Source organism: Myotis lucifugus, unplaced genomic scaffold (genome assembly GCF_000147115.1).
Source record: "Myotis lucifugus unplaced genomic scaffold, Myoluc2.0 scaffold_7, whole genome shotgun sequence".
In the NCBI taxonomy this organism is placed as follows: Eukaryota; Metazoa; Chordata; class Mammalia; order Chiroptera; family Vespertilionidae; genus Myotis; species Myotis lucifugus.
Genome location: NW_005871055.1, coordinates 1,134,935 through 1,151,183, shown reverse-complemented (window position 1 = coordinate 1,151,183; position 16,249 = coordinate 1,134,935). Strand labels below are relative to the sequence as shown.

Below are 16,249 nucleotides of genomic sequence, written 5' to 3'. Positions count from 1 at the left end.
CAAATGGTAAGAATTCCTTCTTTTTTACAGCAGCATAGTATTCCATTGTGTAGATGTACCACAGTTTTCTAATCCATTCATCTGTTGATGGGCACTTAGGCTGTTTCCAAATCTTAGCTATGGTAAATTGTGCTGCTATGAACATAGGGATACATATATCCTTTCTGATTGGTGTTTCTGATTTCTTGGGATATACTCCTAGAAGTGGGATCACTGGGTCAAATGGGACTTCCATTTTTAACTTTTTGAGAAAACTCCATACAGTCTTCCATAGTGGCTGCACCAGTCTGTATTCCCACCAGCAGTGCATGAGTGTTCCTTTTTCTCCGCATCCTCTCCAGTGCTTGTCGTTTGTTGATTTGTTGATGATAGCCATTCTGACAGGTGTGAGATGGTACCTCATTGTTGTTTTGATTTGCATCTCTCAGGTGATTAGTGACTTTGAGCATGTTTTCATAAGTCTCTTGGCTTTCTGAATGTCCTCTTTTGAAAAGTGTCTATTTAGGTCCTTTGCCCATTTTTTGATTGGATTGTTTATCTTCCTTTTGTTAAGTTGTACAAGTTCCCTATAAATGTTGGAGATTAAACCCTTATCTGTGATAACGTTGACAAATATGTTCTCCCATGCAGCGGGCTTTCTTGTTGTTTTGTTGATGTACTGCTGGATCTGATTTGCTAGAATTTTGTTGAGTATTTTGGCATCTATGTTCATGAGGGATATTGGCCTGTAATTCTCTTTCATTGTGTTGTCTTTATCTGGTTTTGGTATTAGGGTGATGCTGGCTTCATAGAATAAGCTTGGAAGTGTTCCTTCCTCTTGAATTTTTTGGAATAGTCTAAGGAGGATAGGTTATAGTTCTTCCTTGAATGTTTGGTAAAACTCCCCTGTAAATCCATCTGGCCCCAGGCCTTTGTTTGCTGGAAACTTTTTGATTACTGCTTCAATTTTGTCCATAGTTATTGGCCTATTGAGATTTTTAGGTTCTTCCTGATTAAGTTTTTAGAAGGTTGTATTTTTCTAGGAATATGTCCATTTCCTCCAGGTTGTCCAGTTTGTTGGAATAGATTTGTTCATAGTATTTTTTAACAATCCTTTGTATTTCTGTGGGGTCTGTTATTTCTCCTCTTTCATTTCTGATTTTGTTTATTTGGGTCCTATCTCTCTATGCTTCTTGGTGAGCCTGGGTAGAGGTTCATCAATCTTGTTTATCCCTTCAAAGAACCAGCTCTTGGTTCTGTTGACTTTTTGTATTTTTTTTTATTGGTCTCTATGTTGTTTATCTCAACTCTGATCTTTATTATTTCCTTCCTTCTGCTTACACTGGGCTTTTTCTTGTTGCTCTCTTTCTAACTCTTTGAGTTGTAGGGTTAGGTAATTTATTACCATTGTTTCTTGTTTTTTGCTGTAGGCTTGTAGAGCTATGAACTTCCCTCTCAAGGCTGCTTTCGCTGTGTCTCATAGGTTTTGGATTGTTGTGTTTTCATTGTCATTTTTTTGCCATGATGTTTTGTATTTCTTCTTTGATCTCTTTGGTAATCCAGTCATTGTGTAATAGCATGCTATTTAGTCTCCATGTGTTTGATTTTTTTGTATTGTTTTTATTGTAGTTGATTTCCAGTTTTATGCCATTGTAATCTGAGAAGATGCTTGATATGATTTCTATCTTCTTGAATTTGAAGCAACTTTGCCTGTGACCCAATATATGGTCTATCTTAGAAAATGACCCATGTGCACTTGAGAAGAATGTATATTCTGTGGCTTTGGGGTGAAATGTTCTGAAGATGTCAATTAATTCCATCTGATCTAGTGAGTCATTTAGGATTGATGTTTCTTTGCTGATTTTTTGTTTAGAGGATTTGTCCAATGGTGATAATGGGATGTTAAAGTCCCCTACTATGATTGTATTGCTGTCAATCTCTCCCTTGATATCCTCTAGAAGTTTTTTTATGTATTTTGGTTCTCCTGTATTGGGTGTGTATATGTTTACCAGAGTTATTTCTTCTTTTTGGATTGCTCCCTTTAGTATTATGAAGTGGCCTTCCTTATCTCTTTTTATGTCCTTCACTTTGAGATCTAATTTGTCAGATATAAGTATTGCTACCCCAGCTTTTTTTTTTCATTTCCATTCGCCTGAAAAACCTTTTTCCATCCCTTCACCATCAGTCTGTGTGCATCTTTTTTTCTGAGGTGGATTTCCTGTAGACAGCAGATATATGGGTCATGTTTTCTTATCCACTCAGTTATCCTATGTCTTTTGATTGGGTCATTTAACCCATTTACAATTAAAATTATTATTGATAGGTACTTGTTTGCCGCCATTTTTATTCTTTACCCCTGTGTTCTTTCTTCATTTCTTATTTTTTCTTTTTACAGCAGACCCTTTAGCATTTCTTGCATTGCTGGTTTGGTGGTAATAAACTCCCTTAGTCCTTTTTTGTCTGTGAAGCTCCTGATTTCACCCTCAATTTTAATTGATAGCCTTGCTGGGTACAGTATTCTTGGATTCAAACCCTTGCTTTGCATGACTTTGTATATTTCATTCCATTCTCTTCTTGTCTGATGTGTTTCTGTTGAGAAATCAGTCGCTAGTCTGATGGCGGATCCTTTGTAGGTAACTTTCTGTCTCTCTCTGGCCGTTTATAAGATTCTTGCTTTGTCGTTGGTGTTTGCCAATTTAATTATAATGTGCCTTGGTGTCGGTCTTTTGAGGTTCATTTTGTTTGGGACTCTGTGAGCTTCTTGGATTTGTGTGAGTTTTTTCTTCCCTATATCAGGGAAGTTTTCTGTCATTATTCTTTCAAACAGGTTTTCTATTCCTTGCTCAGTTTCCTCTCCTTCTGGCATCCCTATTATGCGGATATTGTTTCATTTCGTATTGTCCCAAAGTTCCCTTAGGCTCTCCTCCTGCTTTTTAATTTTTTTTTTCCAGAAGCTGCTCTGCTTGGGTATTTTTTTCTACCTTGTCTTTTAGCTCACTGATGCAGTCCTCTGCTTCTTCTAGTCTACTGTTGATACTTTCTATTGAGTTCTTTATAGCAGTAATGTCATTTTTCATTTCTTCTTGGTTCTTCTTCATTTCCTTTTGATCCACCTTATGACCATTTCTCTGAATTCTTTCTCTGACAGGTTGCTTGCCTCCATTTTATTTACTTCCTTTTCTGGTGATGCCTGTTTTTCATTCATATGTGGGCTATTTCTTTGTCTCCTCATGATCTCTCTTCTCCGGGTGTCTGGTTATGTAGTTCTCTCTCTCCTGTGCTGATTTAAAGGCTCAAAATACAACACAACAAGGCACAATGCACAAGGCACTGAACACAAATGTATTCACGATATTAATAACCCCAAATAAAGGTGACCACCAGAGAAAAGAGAATTAGAGGATAAGAAAGAAAGAAGAAGAGAAAAAGAAAAAAGAGAGAAAAAAAAGGAGTGCCGAAATGAAATTGGGAAAAGGAAAAAAAAGTAAGAGAGAAAAGAAAGAGAATGAAATAGAAGAGGGGAAAAACTATTTATATGGGGAGAAAACTCTAATAGAATAGTCACTAATCCCAACAAATGCTAGCAACTAATACCTAGAGATGAATGCAAACTACAATCAACAACTAATATCAAGTGAGGCGAGGGAAAACAGAAGCAAAAATAACCAAAAACAAAACAAAAAAAACAAAAAGAAAAAGTGAAACAATCTCACAAACAAGCATAAAAAACCCCAATATAATCAACGATCAAGCAAACAACCACAAAACGACAGAGAAAAAAATTTGGATAGTGAAGAAAGAGAAGAGAGAGGTGGGTATGGACTTAGAGCAGAAATTAGATATATAAGTAGGGTGAAATTTTAACAGGGGGTAAAAAGATGGAATAGGGAAAATCTAAAGCAGGAATTCCTGCTTTATAGGGTAAGAGAAACAGGACAACGAAAGGGGAAAAGTGAGGAAGAAAGTGTTGGCATAAAGGTAAAGTTGAGATAGAGTGAAATGATGCTAAAGGAAAGATAAAAATAGAATGTAGAACACTACTCCCAAAATACAAGAAAGAGAAAATAAAATGACACTTTTAAAAAAAGGGTAAAATAGTAGTAGTAATAATACTGTAATACTGATTAAAAATAAAAATGTAATAATTAAAAAGGTAAAATCAAGTGAGGAAAAAATAGTTTCTTAAGTAAAAGATAAATAAAATAAAATAAAATAAAATAAAATAAAATAAAATAAAATAAAATAAAATAAAATAAAATAAAAAATAAAATAAAAATGTGCAGTAGTGAAGGTCATTCACTTCCTCTACTGTTCTTTTTGGTACATCTGTTTCCTAGTCAGGACAGTATTGAAGTGCCCTGCGTTCCACTGCTCCTCACTGTTGTAGGCCACAGTTCTGATTTTTAAGCAGGCAGTACTTCTTTGTTTCTTATGCTCCTTTATTTGTGTTTACACAAGAATCAATTTGTGATTCAACCCCTGGGTGGCAGTGTTTTGGGATTGACCTCCAGTCTATAGGTCCTCTCTAGCTAGTGTTTAGATTTTGTTTTCCCTGTGGCACTTAATACTGGTTTGGGGGAATGGGCTGCCCCAGAGCTGGTTCTCTGATCTTTATTCCCTGCTCTGATCCCTAGGTTCCAGAAAAACAACTTTCCCCCGCAGTTTCTTAGAGTGTCCTTAATTGGGTGATCCTATGTATTGGGCTTAGTAATCAAAAGCAAGGTTTTAAAGAGGAAAAAGAGAAAGAGAGAGAGAGAGAGAGAAAAGAGCCAGAGTATGTGCGCAAACTCCGGTGCTGCTGCGCAATTCTGTGCAGTCTTTTTTCCCCTTGGGTCTAAGCAGCCAGCACACTGTTAAAATTTTTAGACTGCCCTTTTGCGCCCAGGTCAACTATGGGTTGCTTTTTAGATTTCCCTTCTGTTAGCAGCTCTGCAGATCCCCTTCCACATTCGCGGATCACGCCAGCCTCAGCGGCAGCGGACTTTTCTGGGCACAGACTTCCCTGGATCCTCCAGTTCCTGCCTTCCGTTTCTCTCTCCTGACCAGACCACAGACCTCATCTTATCCAGGCGAAATCTGATCTTTTTGTGAGGGGATGCAGAGCTCCTCTGAATCTGCTTGCTCACTCAGCTTGGGGACTGGTGTTCCCGGATTCGCAGCTGTTCGCTGGGTGCAGTTGTTGTAGATTCCCGGGATTTTCAGGCTTCTGACAACATCCACTCTCCCCTTCAAGATCTTCCATTGATTTTTAAAGAGAGTGGAGAGGCCCAGCTGGCGTGCCTCAGTGGTTGAGTGTTGACCCAAAACCAGGAAGTCAAGGTTCCATTCCTGGTCATGGCACATGCCAAGGTTGCTGGCTATATTCCCAGAAGGGGGAATGCAGGAGGCAGCTGATCAATGATTCTCTCTTATCATTGCATCTCTCTCTCTTTCTCACTTCCGCTCTCTGAAATCAATAGAAATGTATTTTTTAAAAATAGAGAGTAGAGGGGTGGAGAGGAGAGAGAGAGAGAGAGAGAGAGAGAGAGAGAGAGAGAGAGAGAGAGATGTGATCAATGTGAGAGAGACACACTGAATGGTTATCTCCTGCAACCCAGCTATATGCCCTTGACCGGGAATCAAGCCTGCAACTCTTAGGAGTCAACACTCTTACCATTGAAAACATTACCCAGGGACAGATGTGTTCTTTCTTTCTTTCTTTCTTTCTTTCTTTCTTTCTTTCTTTCTTTCTTTCTTTCTTTCTTTCTTTCTTTTTGATAATGCAATTTCTGAAGTCTCCTGTTTTTATTGCTATTTTTAATTCTTCCAGATTGCCAATCTCAGTTCTCACTTTGTCTTTGAATCTGCAGTCGCTTCTCTTTCTCACTTTCTTTTGACTCTAGTATGTTTGCATTGTTCCCATGTTGTTTCCTTCCAAACTTCCCCATGTTTAACCTAAAGGCCTCTGCCCAGATCTTTTATTCATGAGGTCCTTCCCAAAACAAGTTAAACTTCCTTCTCTGGAGTAGTTTGCTGCCCAAGTGTTGCTAAACAAAGATAGAAATGGATTCAACTCTTTTTTCCCTCCTGGATTTTATTAAATGTCTGTACAAAGGCCCACTGTGTCAAGAGCAAGGAGCTTTGCTTTCTGTGGGCTTTCATGTGTTTCCTCCCACTCAGTGCACCATTCTGAACTAATGTTCTCCCTAAGTTGGCTGAGTCCTTCTGTGGGGCACAGCAGCTTTCACTGATGTCTGCTTTCCATCACAAAGCTTCTCCCTACTCCGGGGGACATGACCAGCATGAGTGATATTAAGAGTCAATTATTTAATTTCTCAGGTAAAACAGCACAAACAATACTTTAATGACCAAGCAGCACACTGAAATCTAACCCTGAATTTTCATTATAATTGCAAACAAATGGCTCTGGCCCATAATTTTGAATTCTTTCTTGGGTTTGCAAACAATTTCCTCTAGAGTGCATTATTTTTTACTTCACAGAGATCTTGGATATAAACAGGGATCTAAGAAAAACAAAGCAAAACAAAGGACCCTCTTTGAAATGCATATCACCTGTAGCATTTAAGACATTCACTTACCCTATTTCAACCCTCCAGATCCTGGAGGAAATGGAGGAAAGGCTATCTATCAAAAATTAACAAATACTGAATGGTTTTGACAAGTCAACTATAATTACTGCAGTTGCTCACTTCATTTTAAAAAAGTGTTGTTAAGTAGCAATTATGAAATACCTGTTTTAGGAGTTATAGCCTTAATGTTTGGTCGTTCTTTCTCTTCCTCTGCCCCACTCCAGGGAGAAGAGATTGTGTAAAATATATTCCATTGCTATCTCTCCCACGTGGGGACTAATGGTTGTACTATTAATGTCAAGGAAGAACCTGGATTTAAATGCTTATGGTCATTACCTTGCTCATTCCTTAACTCGTTATGTCCCTTGTTTCCCAGGAGGAGCGGGGAAGATTGGGAGTGCTACTTTAAACAAAACCAGTTTTCAGTTCCTGTTACAGATGAATATGCACATCCTCTGACTAGCTCTTTGGAGATGGCAGGCATGTGGCACATGGGCCATTGTCATCTCCTCAGGGGCAATGCTTGACAGTCCAAGTTCACTTCTGCTAACTCAGCCCCGCCCAAGTCAGTCTTGAGCCCAGGAGCTGCTTCTAGTCCCTCAGTTTCAGCACATGAGCTGAAACTGATTTGCCATCCTTGATGAGTGATTGGCTAATTTTAAGAAATTAACATTAAAGCCCCCTTTCTCTCTTAATTCTGAAAGCACTGTAGTCTGTTGGATTGTCAGGTGGTCCTCATTATGAGAACAGATTTTGACTGCATTGGAGAAATACAGGACCAGCAGTGAATAGTTACTCATTTATGCATTCATTCTCTTCACAAATATTCTTTGAGTTTCTACAAAGTGCTGAGCAGTGTGATTGCTGCTGGAAAGTCACAATCTCCATCTCTGAAGTGTCTCAATCTAGTGAGGGAGATGGATATGCATACAAGAATGTTGTCAGACCTCCAGAATCTTGTAGAACAGATTACTGGAGCCATAGGCTATACCTGGGAGGGTTTGGGGTAACAAGTCATACACTTCCAGGTTCTCCTGAACTGGGCCCTAAATCAGGTGTCAGTATTATTGTTTGGCTTATGATATAGAGACAACTTTAATATCTATTATCTTCTCTTTTTTATTGTAAATAGTGCATTTATTTTAATTCATTAAGATATAATGGACACATAACATTGTAAAAATATGAAACATTTCACGAATGCCCCTGTCATCCTTGCTTGGGGGCCATTTAATCATCTCTATTTTGCTCCAATTTTCATACATGTGCTGCCAGAACAGGCACTAAATACATTTATTTATTTATTTATTTATTTATTTATTTACTAGAGGCCCGATGAACAAAATTCGTGTAATAGTAGGTCTTCCTTCCCCCTGCTGCCTGCACTGGCTTCCTTTCGGCGCCCAGGATCTGGGTGCAAGAAGCCCCAGCTTCATCTGGAAGGTCGTCTGAAAGGATGTCTGGAAGGACATTCAGGCTAATTAGCATATTATGCTTTTATTATTATAGATTTGTTTATTTATATGTATATATATTTTTGTTGGTCATTGATGGCATTTTTTTTTGTTTTTTCCTTTATTGATTAAGGTATTACATATGTGTCCTTATCATCTCTTCTTAATTAAAATTCATCGAAAGTATCAGCAAGAGAGCAGTTGAAGATAATTGTCTTTTGGGATTTGCTTCAGCTATAAAGCTTCAGTAAGAACCCTCCAGAGAAACTGACTCTGCCGGGGTTCTTGTCCCAGCATTAAGAAGGGTTCAGCAATCTGGAGAAGGCTGTGCGTAGATTAATAAATAGGAGTCCAGAGACGAAACATAATTTTGAAAGGAATTTGGGGGTCAGAGGAGCTTTGCTAAAGGAGCTAAGTTCTAAGGTCTTAAGTCTAAGGCTTCTCGTCCCAGGACCCCATGCTTTTTTTTTTTTTTTATTGATTTTTTACAGAGAGGAAGGGAGAGGGATAGAGAGTTAGAAACATCGATGAGAGAGAAACATCGATCAGCTGCCTCCTGCACATCCCCCATTGGGGATGTGCCCGCAACCCAGGTACATGCCCTTGACCGGAATCGAACCTGGGACCCTTCAGTCTGCAGGCCGACGCTCTATCCACCGAGCCAAACCGGTTTTGGCAAGACCCCATGCTTTTTATTAACACAATTTGTCCTGAGGTGAGGCAGAGATATACACTTCAAAGGGTCAGGGTTTGTTCAGAGTCAATTGTCAGAATGGGGAATTAGCCTACGACTGTTCAGGTGTTTGGCCAGTAGGAGGCAATAACATGTAGATTAAGATGCCCTTTAGCTGTCTGGCAGCCAAGGAATCAATTTAATGTATCCTATTCAGGTTTGGGGAAATGCCTTCAGCCATTCCCATTTGCAGCCCTGCTGTCATGCTGGAATTGGTCTTCGGCATGCCTCATCTACGTACAGCTGCCTTCATCACTGAGCAAGGCTTTGAAGCACAGATCTCTCTCCTTACCCCAATTCTATGCATTTTTCATGCCTGTTTTCATGTTGTTGCCGAGTAAAAGTAAGTAGAGACTTCATTAGGTTAGCTCAGGAACTTTCAACATTTTTATTGGCCACAACCATAAGAAATAAATTAAAAATTTTACAATCCCGCATATATCCTAGCTAATAAATGAGGAATATGCTAATTGACCCTCACACCATCACAAAGATGGTGGTGCCCACAGCCAATAAGGAGGGAATATGTTAATTGACTGCCCCACCCTCAAAGATGGCGAAGCCCACAGCCAATAAAGAGGGGATATACTAATTGACTGCCACATCCTCAAATATGGAGGCACCCACAGCCAATAAGGAGGGAATATGCTAATTGACTGCCCCGTCCTCAAAGATGGCAGTGCCCACAGCCAACAAGAAGGGAATATGCTATTGACTGCCCTGCCCTCAAAGATGGTGATGCCCACAGCCACAAGATGGTGGTGCCCAGTCCCTTCAGTCCTGCCAGGTCGGCAGGCACATGGCAAGGCTGGGCCCACCTGGGGGCTGGCCCAGCCTTGCCAAGCAACTGCCTCCAGAGTCCCCCAGTCCCCTCAGCCGCCCAGCTGCCAAGGGCCGGCCTGAGGTGCAGGAAAGCCTTAGATGGTGGCTGCCCAGCTGCCCAGGGCCAGCCCAAGGTGCAGGCAAGCCTTGGATGACAGCTGCTCAGGCGCCCAGGGCCACCCGAGGCTCAGGTAATGAGGGCTGGCCAAGGCTTGCACTCCCGGCAGTGGCAGCAGCAGAGGTGTGTTGGGGGTGCCACCTTCCCCTGATTGCTGGGTTGCCTCCCACCCCTGAGGGCTCCTGTACTATGAGAGGGGGCAGGCCAGGCTGAGTGATCCCCCCCTCCAGTGCATGAATTTTCATGCACCAGGCCTTTAGTATATATATGTATATATATTACAATTTTATAATCCAGCATATACATATATTAGAGGCCCAGTGCATGAAATTCATGCATGGGTAGGGTCTCTAGGCCTGGCCAGTGATCAGGGCCAATCAGGGCCTTCCAGCTGCCTGCCGGGGCCTCCCTTTGTTCCATGCTGCCCCCTGGTGGTCAGTGCACATCATAGCGAGTGATAGGACTCCCAGTCTCCTGGTCAAATTCCTGAGGGGACACTTTGCATATTAGCCTTTTATATATAGAGGTAATTAACCTTTGTGTAATGCATATTAATAAAGTTTTTAAAAGGTTTTGGTCATGACCAAAAATTTATTTATAACTTACTATTGGGTAATTCAAAATTTGAATGACCCCAATCTAGATTATTTAGGAAAGTAAATCCAGTGAAGAATATAAATCACAAGGTGTCTTTCTAAACCAAATAGCATTAATTTGGGACACATCATTCTGCTTACCATGAATTTTTTTGTTTCTTCTGAATAATGGCATCACAAATTTGGTCCTGTTCCTCTCTGTGCTACTATCAAACTCAATGCCAAATTTAGACTTCATGGCATGCATTTTGTGTGTTAATTGACCTCTGACTTTATTTAAAAATATTTTAATTGATTTTTTAGAGAGAGAGGAAGGGAGGAGAGAGAGAGACACATAAATGTGAGAGAGAAACATAGATTGGTTGCCTCCTAAAGGCACCCTGACTGGGGATGGAACAAACCTTCAACCTGGGTATGTGCCCTGACCAAGAGTCAAACTGGCAACCGTTCAGTGATGCTCAACCAACTGAGCCACATTGGCCAGGGCTCCTCAGATTTTATTTTATTTCTCGTGTGTGTGTGTGTGTGTGTGTGTGTTTCCCCTTTCCCCTCAAGTTCTGAAGTTGCTTTTAAAAGTTCCCATTGTATTATTTGTATTTTGTAAGATGCATTTACAGCTGCAAATAAACAAAATCAATATGGCTATTGTTGCTTTTAGTGCAGACAAGTGAGCACTGAAAGTCTCTGAATTCTGCATTGTGTTTTGAATTATGGGAAACTCTCATTACTTTTAATGTGTTTGTACCACCATTTCATTGTGACTAGTTCAGGCTCATGTACTTGAACTTCTTGAGTTACAGTGTAAACAGAAACTCAGGAAAATAGCATAGAGAGCTTGGAAATCTGCACTTGTCTCCTCACCCAGTGCTACAGAGAGGTAGCTTTATATTTCAACAGGTTCCTATGGAACATTGTGTTGCAATTACCTTCTATTGTAATTCACAAGTTGTAATGTTAGAGATGTGAGAGATTTTTCCACTAGAGACTTTTGACAAGAACAAAAGTCTCTAGTGGAAATCTGATGCATTTATACATTGAAAAAAAAACCAAGCATGCTAATTACTTCAATGATGACATGTCAAGTGTATTCCTGAAAAGGGAGTTCGGTGCTCTGGAACATGGATGATGCTGTGACTACCCAATGGAAGGGCAGATATTTGCTTACACGCAATTACCTATGCTAATTTTGTCCCATGTGAAAACAGCCTTTACACAGCTTGGTGGAATAATTACTAAAGCCAGAGAAAGCATGTTAACATTGAGACACTGGCTCAGAATAATTCATAGGCAAGAACAGGCTCCAGCCTGCCTGGAATTCTTTTTGAAGCATCTGTGCTTCATCCATGGTAGTTGTCAAACAGGCCACAGATGTTTTCCAAATGAACAAGTGCTAAAACCAAGACATCAGATAGGCCATGTTGGGTTTTACATTGCGTAATTCTCATCATATGTGCAGACATTTGTACCAGTTTTGAATTTTTAAAGCAGGTTGTTAAGCATGAGTACTGACAAACAGTGCAACAATAAACACTGCATACTGATGTCCATCATTCTGTTGATTGATTGTTTGAAAATTATTTTTCCAAAAGAACACATATACGTGATTTACAGATTTCCAATTGGTTATTGACACCTGGACCAAATCACACAATTGTGATGAGTCATTAAGGGTCAGAGGAAACCTGGAAAATTTATCTGTATGCTCTCTTATCTATGCTTTGTTTCTGCCATTATTATTGTGAACTTTTCTTGCAAAAAGGGAGAAAAATCTGAGCAGCACTAACAAGAGATGAGGATCCACTTCTCTGAATTCTCTTTCTGCTCTTCTGTCAAAAGCCTCCTAGTTCTCTGCTGAGATTTGCTGATCTTGTTCATTTCCTCCACTTTTTCCAATGTATATAAAGAAGCTACTAGAAAAGAACTTAATGAATATTTATTGACTACCTCCTTTGTGCTGGCCTCTGTGCTAACCCTTGGGAGAGAGCAGAGACCAAGCCAACCATTATGTTCTTCCTGGAGCTTCTAGTTCGTGAGGTGATGGTCATTAAAAAGGGACTTACAAGAGGGATTTGAACTTTAAAGATTTATCATCTAGACTTTGTTCTCATCAACCCCAAGACACTGAAATGCTACAGTGTTCTGTTTGTGAGCTGATATTTTCCAGGGGTTCGATATCTGATGAATGGCATTACAATTTCATGACTTAAAGAAATGTTTGAAACAGATGCCTGAATAGTCTCCAGAAGAATCTGCAGGGAGCCCCTTGTAATGTATGCCACATATAAATTCACATTTTCCTTCTAAAGTCCTTAGGAACTTTAGTCAGATTGTTTTTTCCAATATCTGAAAAGAAATTGAGAGTTGGTTAATTAGAATTCCACATAAAACTCCCACAGAGACCATGATGACAGTATTGCCTGCTTTGTGTTTCAGCCCAGTGGCTGATGGTCAAACAAAGTTTCTCCTACAAAGTTTCTCATATGTCCTGAATGGCTGGATGCCTTGGCACTTTCACTTTTGTCTGTAGAAAAATACACTGTAGGAATAGGAATAGGCATTAATATACCTGAGAAATGCCTTGCTGGACTATTGTGTATAAAGGGAAAAAAAGCGCATACATGTTTTTACAAAAGAATCATTTTCTTTTTAGCCAAGGATACACAATGAGCTGATTTAATTTTAATGAGTTTTAATCTGTCATTGTCTTTTGTTACACTTATATTTTCTAAATCAGCATTCCATTGTCTGTGTTTAAGACTGGAATGCTTTTCATATATTTTCAGAGAGTGATTTTTCAGAGGGGTTCTTTTGTTTTGCAAACACCCCTTGGTCCTCTTTATCAATGTAGGTACTTTTCAGGAATCTCAAAGCAGCTATGGCTTCAAGTACCTACAGTTTTTAATCAGAAAACCAAGAGTCTCAAAGTAATATTTCCTTGATAGGCTGAATTTATGCTGCACTTTTATGAATCATACTATATCTGATATATTAAAAAACAGTTTCTGATATATACAGATACTTTAAAAATATGTGGTGGTACTAATGAGTAATTATCAGAATTTAAAACTGTTAATATTTTAATCCAATGTTTATTTATTCATTTTGTTTCCTGGGTGATGAAAATTGTAAGAAAGTAATGATGCCATAATATGGCATCTTTGCTTTTATTATGCTTACTTTTATTCACAGATCTTATAAATTGTGTGTTTTCATATATGTGCGTATATATGTATGTATGTGTCCATAGTATCTATACACATCTCTCACACATACACAGATATTTACATAAAGTTTCCTCTCCTTTATTATGCTTATTAAGAGGAACTAGTAATAATATTATAACAGCAAAGCAGTTCAATCATGTATTCTCAGATACTCCTAAAATTGAAGAGCTAAGGAAAAAAAATATTTTTGCCTGTCTCCTTTGTTTTTTAAAACAATTATTAATAGTGTTGATGGTATTAAATAAGGGGTAAAACATCAATATTTGGTCTGAAGAAGTTTGATTTAGAAGCAGATGATAACAGAGGATTATTATAGAAATCAGAACAGTCTAAATCAAGCCTTTTATTTATAGATGTTTAACAGTGTTCATGATTTAAAGAAACAATTGTAAGTGAATAAAAAGGAATAGGTAAGAGTAAAAGGTCAAACTCTTACATATTGATTGATGCTAGATTTCTTTTTGATTTTACCATAGTTTTATAGTTGACTTGAACCACTCAGATCAGTGGTGCCCATTCTTGCATACTCAAAAATCTGTGTATAGCTTTTGACCCTCCCATTTAATTGTTCCTCAGTATCCGTGGGGGATTGGTTCCAGGACCCCTGCCCCCCATAAATACCAAAATCTTCTGGAGCTCACATCCTCTACATATAATGGCATAGATCAATGCATATAGTCAGCCTTTAACATCGGTGGATTCCTGAATACAGATAGAAAAATTCAGGTATTTATTTTTTAAAATTTGCATATAAGTGGACCCTCTCTATTCAAACCCATGTTGATGAGAGTCAATTGTATTTAAATGGAGGATAAAATATGAAAAAGTAGAAGGAGGAGGGAGTATGGAACAAGGGACTGGAAATATGAGTTGTCAATTCTAATCTTAATTTTGCTCTCTAATAATTTTGTGAACCTAAACCTCATGGCCTTTCTCCTCTGTAATTTAATAATACTGAGCCCAAAGGCAGTTTTCTTCAGGCTATTTTAAATGCAATATCCTAATCCAGGTCCTTCTGGCTATAGTTTTCTTCTTGGTGGGGATGGGAGGGTAGCATGGTGGAGTCAAGGCCATTTGTATTTCCATGTCCCTCAGGGTCCACCAAGATTTGGTATATCTTTCCTGGTCTTGAGAAGACTTATTTTGTTCTTAAAGCAAACAGACACAAAACACTGTTCTAAAGTGTAGAGTGACCTTTGAGTCTTCAGTAGGGAATTTTAGATTTCTCAGCTCAAGTTAAATACTGCCAGGTTAAATGTTTACTATACCAAGTGCGATTGCCTAGTCCTGTTTCCTTGAACCACGGTAGTGGTAAAGGCTCTAAATCTCTTCAGGTTGGGGTCAGTGTTGGCACTGGGCTGGAGTAACATGATGTTTGCCCCGAGGTCATGTATAAAAGGACTTGGCTGACCTGTCCCTCAAGGAAGACCTTAGAAGGTGTGTGTGGGTAAAGGGGGGGGGGTAGATTTTGTTGGTTCTGACTCCATTTGAGAGAGAAAGCTGATTTTTTTGAAAGCTATGGTTTTTAGAATCATCATTAGAGAGCACCTGAAACTAATAAAAATGTTTAGGACAGAAAAGGGACTAAAAGAATAAAAGAATTTAAAAAACAAACAAACAAAAAACAGTCCAACTTCACTCCATAAATAAAGCCATCTCTGATCACATGGCTATTTCTCATAAGGTGGCTGTATAAATCAAGTACCTTTAAAACCAAACATTATATTAAGAAAGTGCTAAAGGAATGATTTTAAAGTGATTTTACTATCAGAGCTTAAATAAATAAATCAAAACGTAGTGATTCTATGGAAAAGGTTGTACTGTAGGAGCTCCAACCCAGGGAGTGCCATGCTGTTCTTTGCTACTCTGAAAAAACTTTCTAGGGAGCAGAGGGGAGAGACATAGCCTTTATTACTTATATCTGGAGAAGTCCTGATGACAGCTGGTCAGGTGAGTTTCTGAACTCAGCTAGGGTAGACTAGGGGCTTATCTAGCAGAGTGGAGAGGGAGGGAGAGGGAGATGTGCTGGGAAAGGCCTGCACGCAGACCAAGGACAAACAGAGAGCCTGGTGAAGCTTGTTAGCTGGTCAAAGACGTGGGAAACACTTGGATCTGTGCTGCTCTGCATCTCGTGGCCACTGGCCAGGCAGACACCTTTCCACTGACTGCAAAGGGGAATTGGGCTATATCCTAGCTTGGCTTGACCCTACAAAGGTCATGGATGGTGCTGAAGGGGCCAGAAAACTTCTGAGGGTTACCATATACTACAGGATTGATTCTAGAGCCATTTCCTTTTGTTAATTTCTGGGGGACTAGTATATAGTGAGCTCAACATGAGGCCTCCAATAATTTCCAACAGCCCTCACCTGGAGGCAGTCTTGGCCTGTATCCTACATCTGTGGCATGGGAGGAACACACCCCAAATAGGACTTTATCCCCAAGGCCTGTACTAGAGCAGGTGGTCTAGGAATAGGTGTGGCTCATCCATGGTTATGGATATTTGAACACATAGGCATCTCTATTTTGGGATAAAATCACTTGAAACAGAACCATCCCAATTACACCATGAATATGGGATACAGTGGGGCCTTGACTTACGAGTGTCCCGACTAACGAGTTTTTTGAGATACCAGCTGTCTCTCAGCCGATTTTTTGCAATGAGTTGATAGAGTAATTTGAGTTAACGAGCTCCTTAACGAGCTCCTTAATGAACTCAGTCTCGGAACAAATTAAACTCGTAAGTCAAGGCCCCAC

General features: G+C 39.5%; 1 non-coding gene and 1 pseudogene across 1 annotated transcript; both read right to left on the bottom strand.

The window, feature by feature from the left end:
* The window catches only part of LOC102420823, a 102,910-nt pseudogene that overhangs the window by 8,847 nt on the left and 77,814 nt on the right, over positions 1–16,249 (bottom strand).
* LOC111824678 lies at positions 7,727–7,832 on the bottom strand. Its single transcript, XR_002827769.1, has one exon. It is a non-coding gene; the product is annotated as a U6 spliceosomal RNA (small nuclear RNA).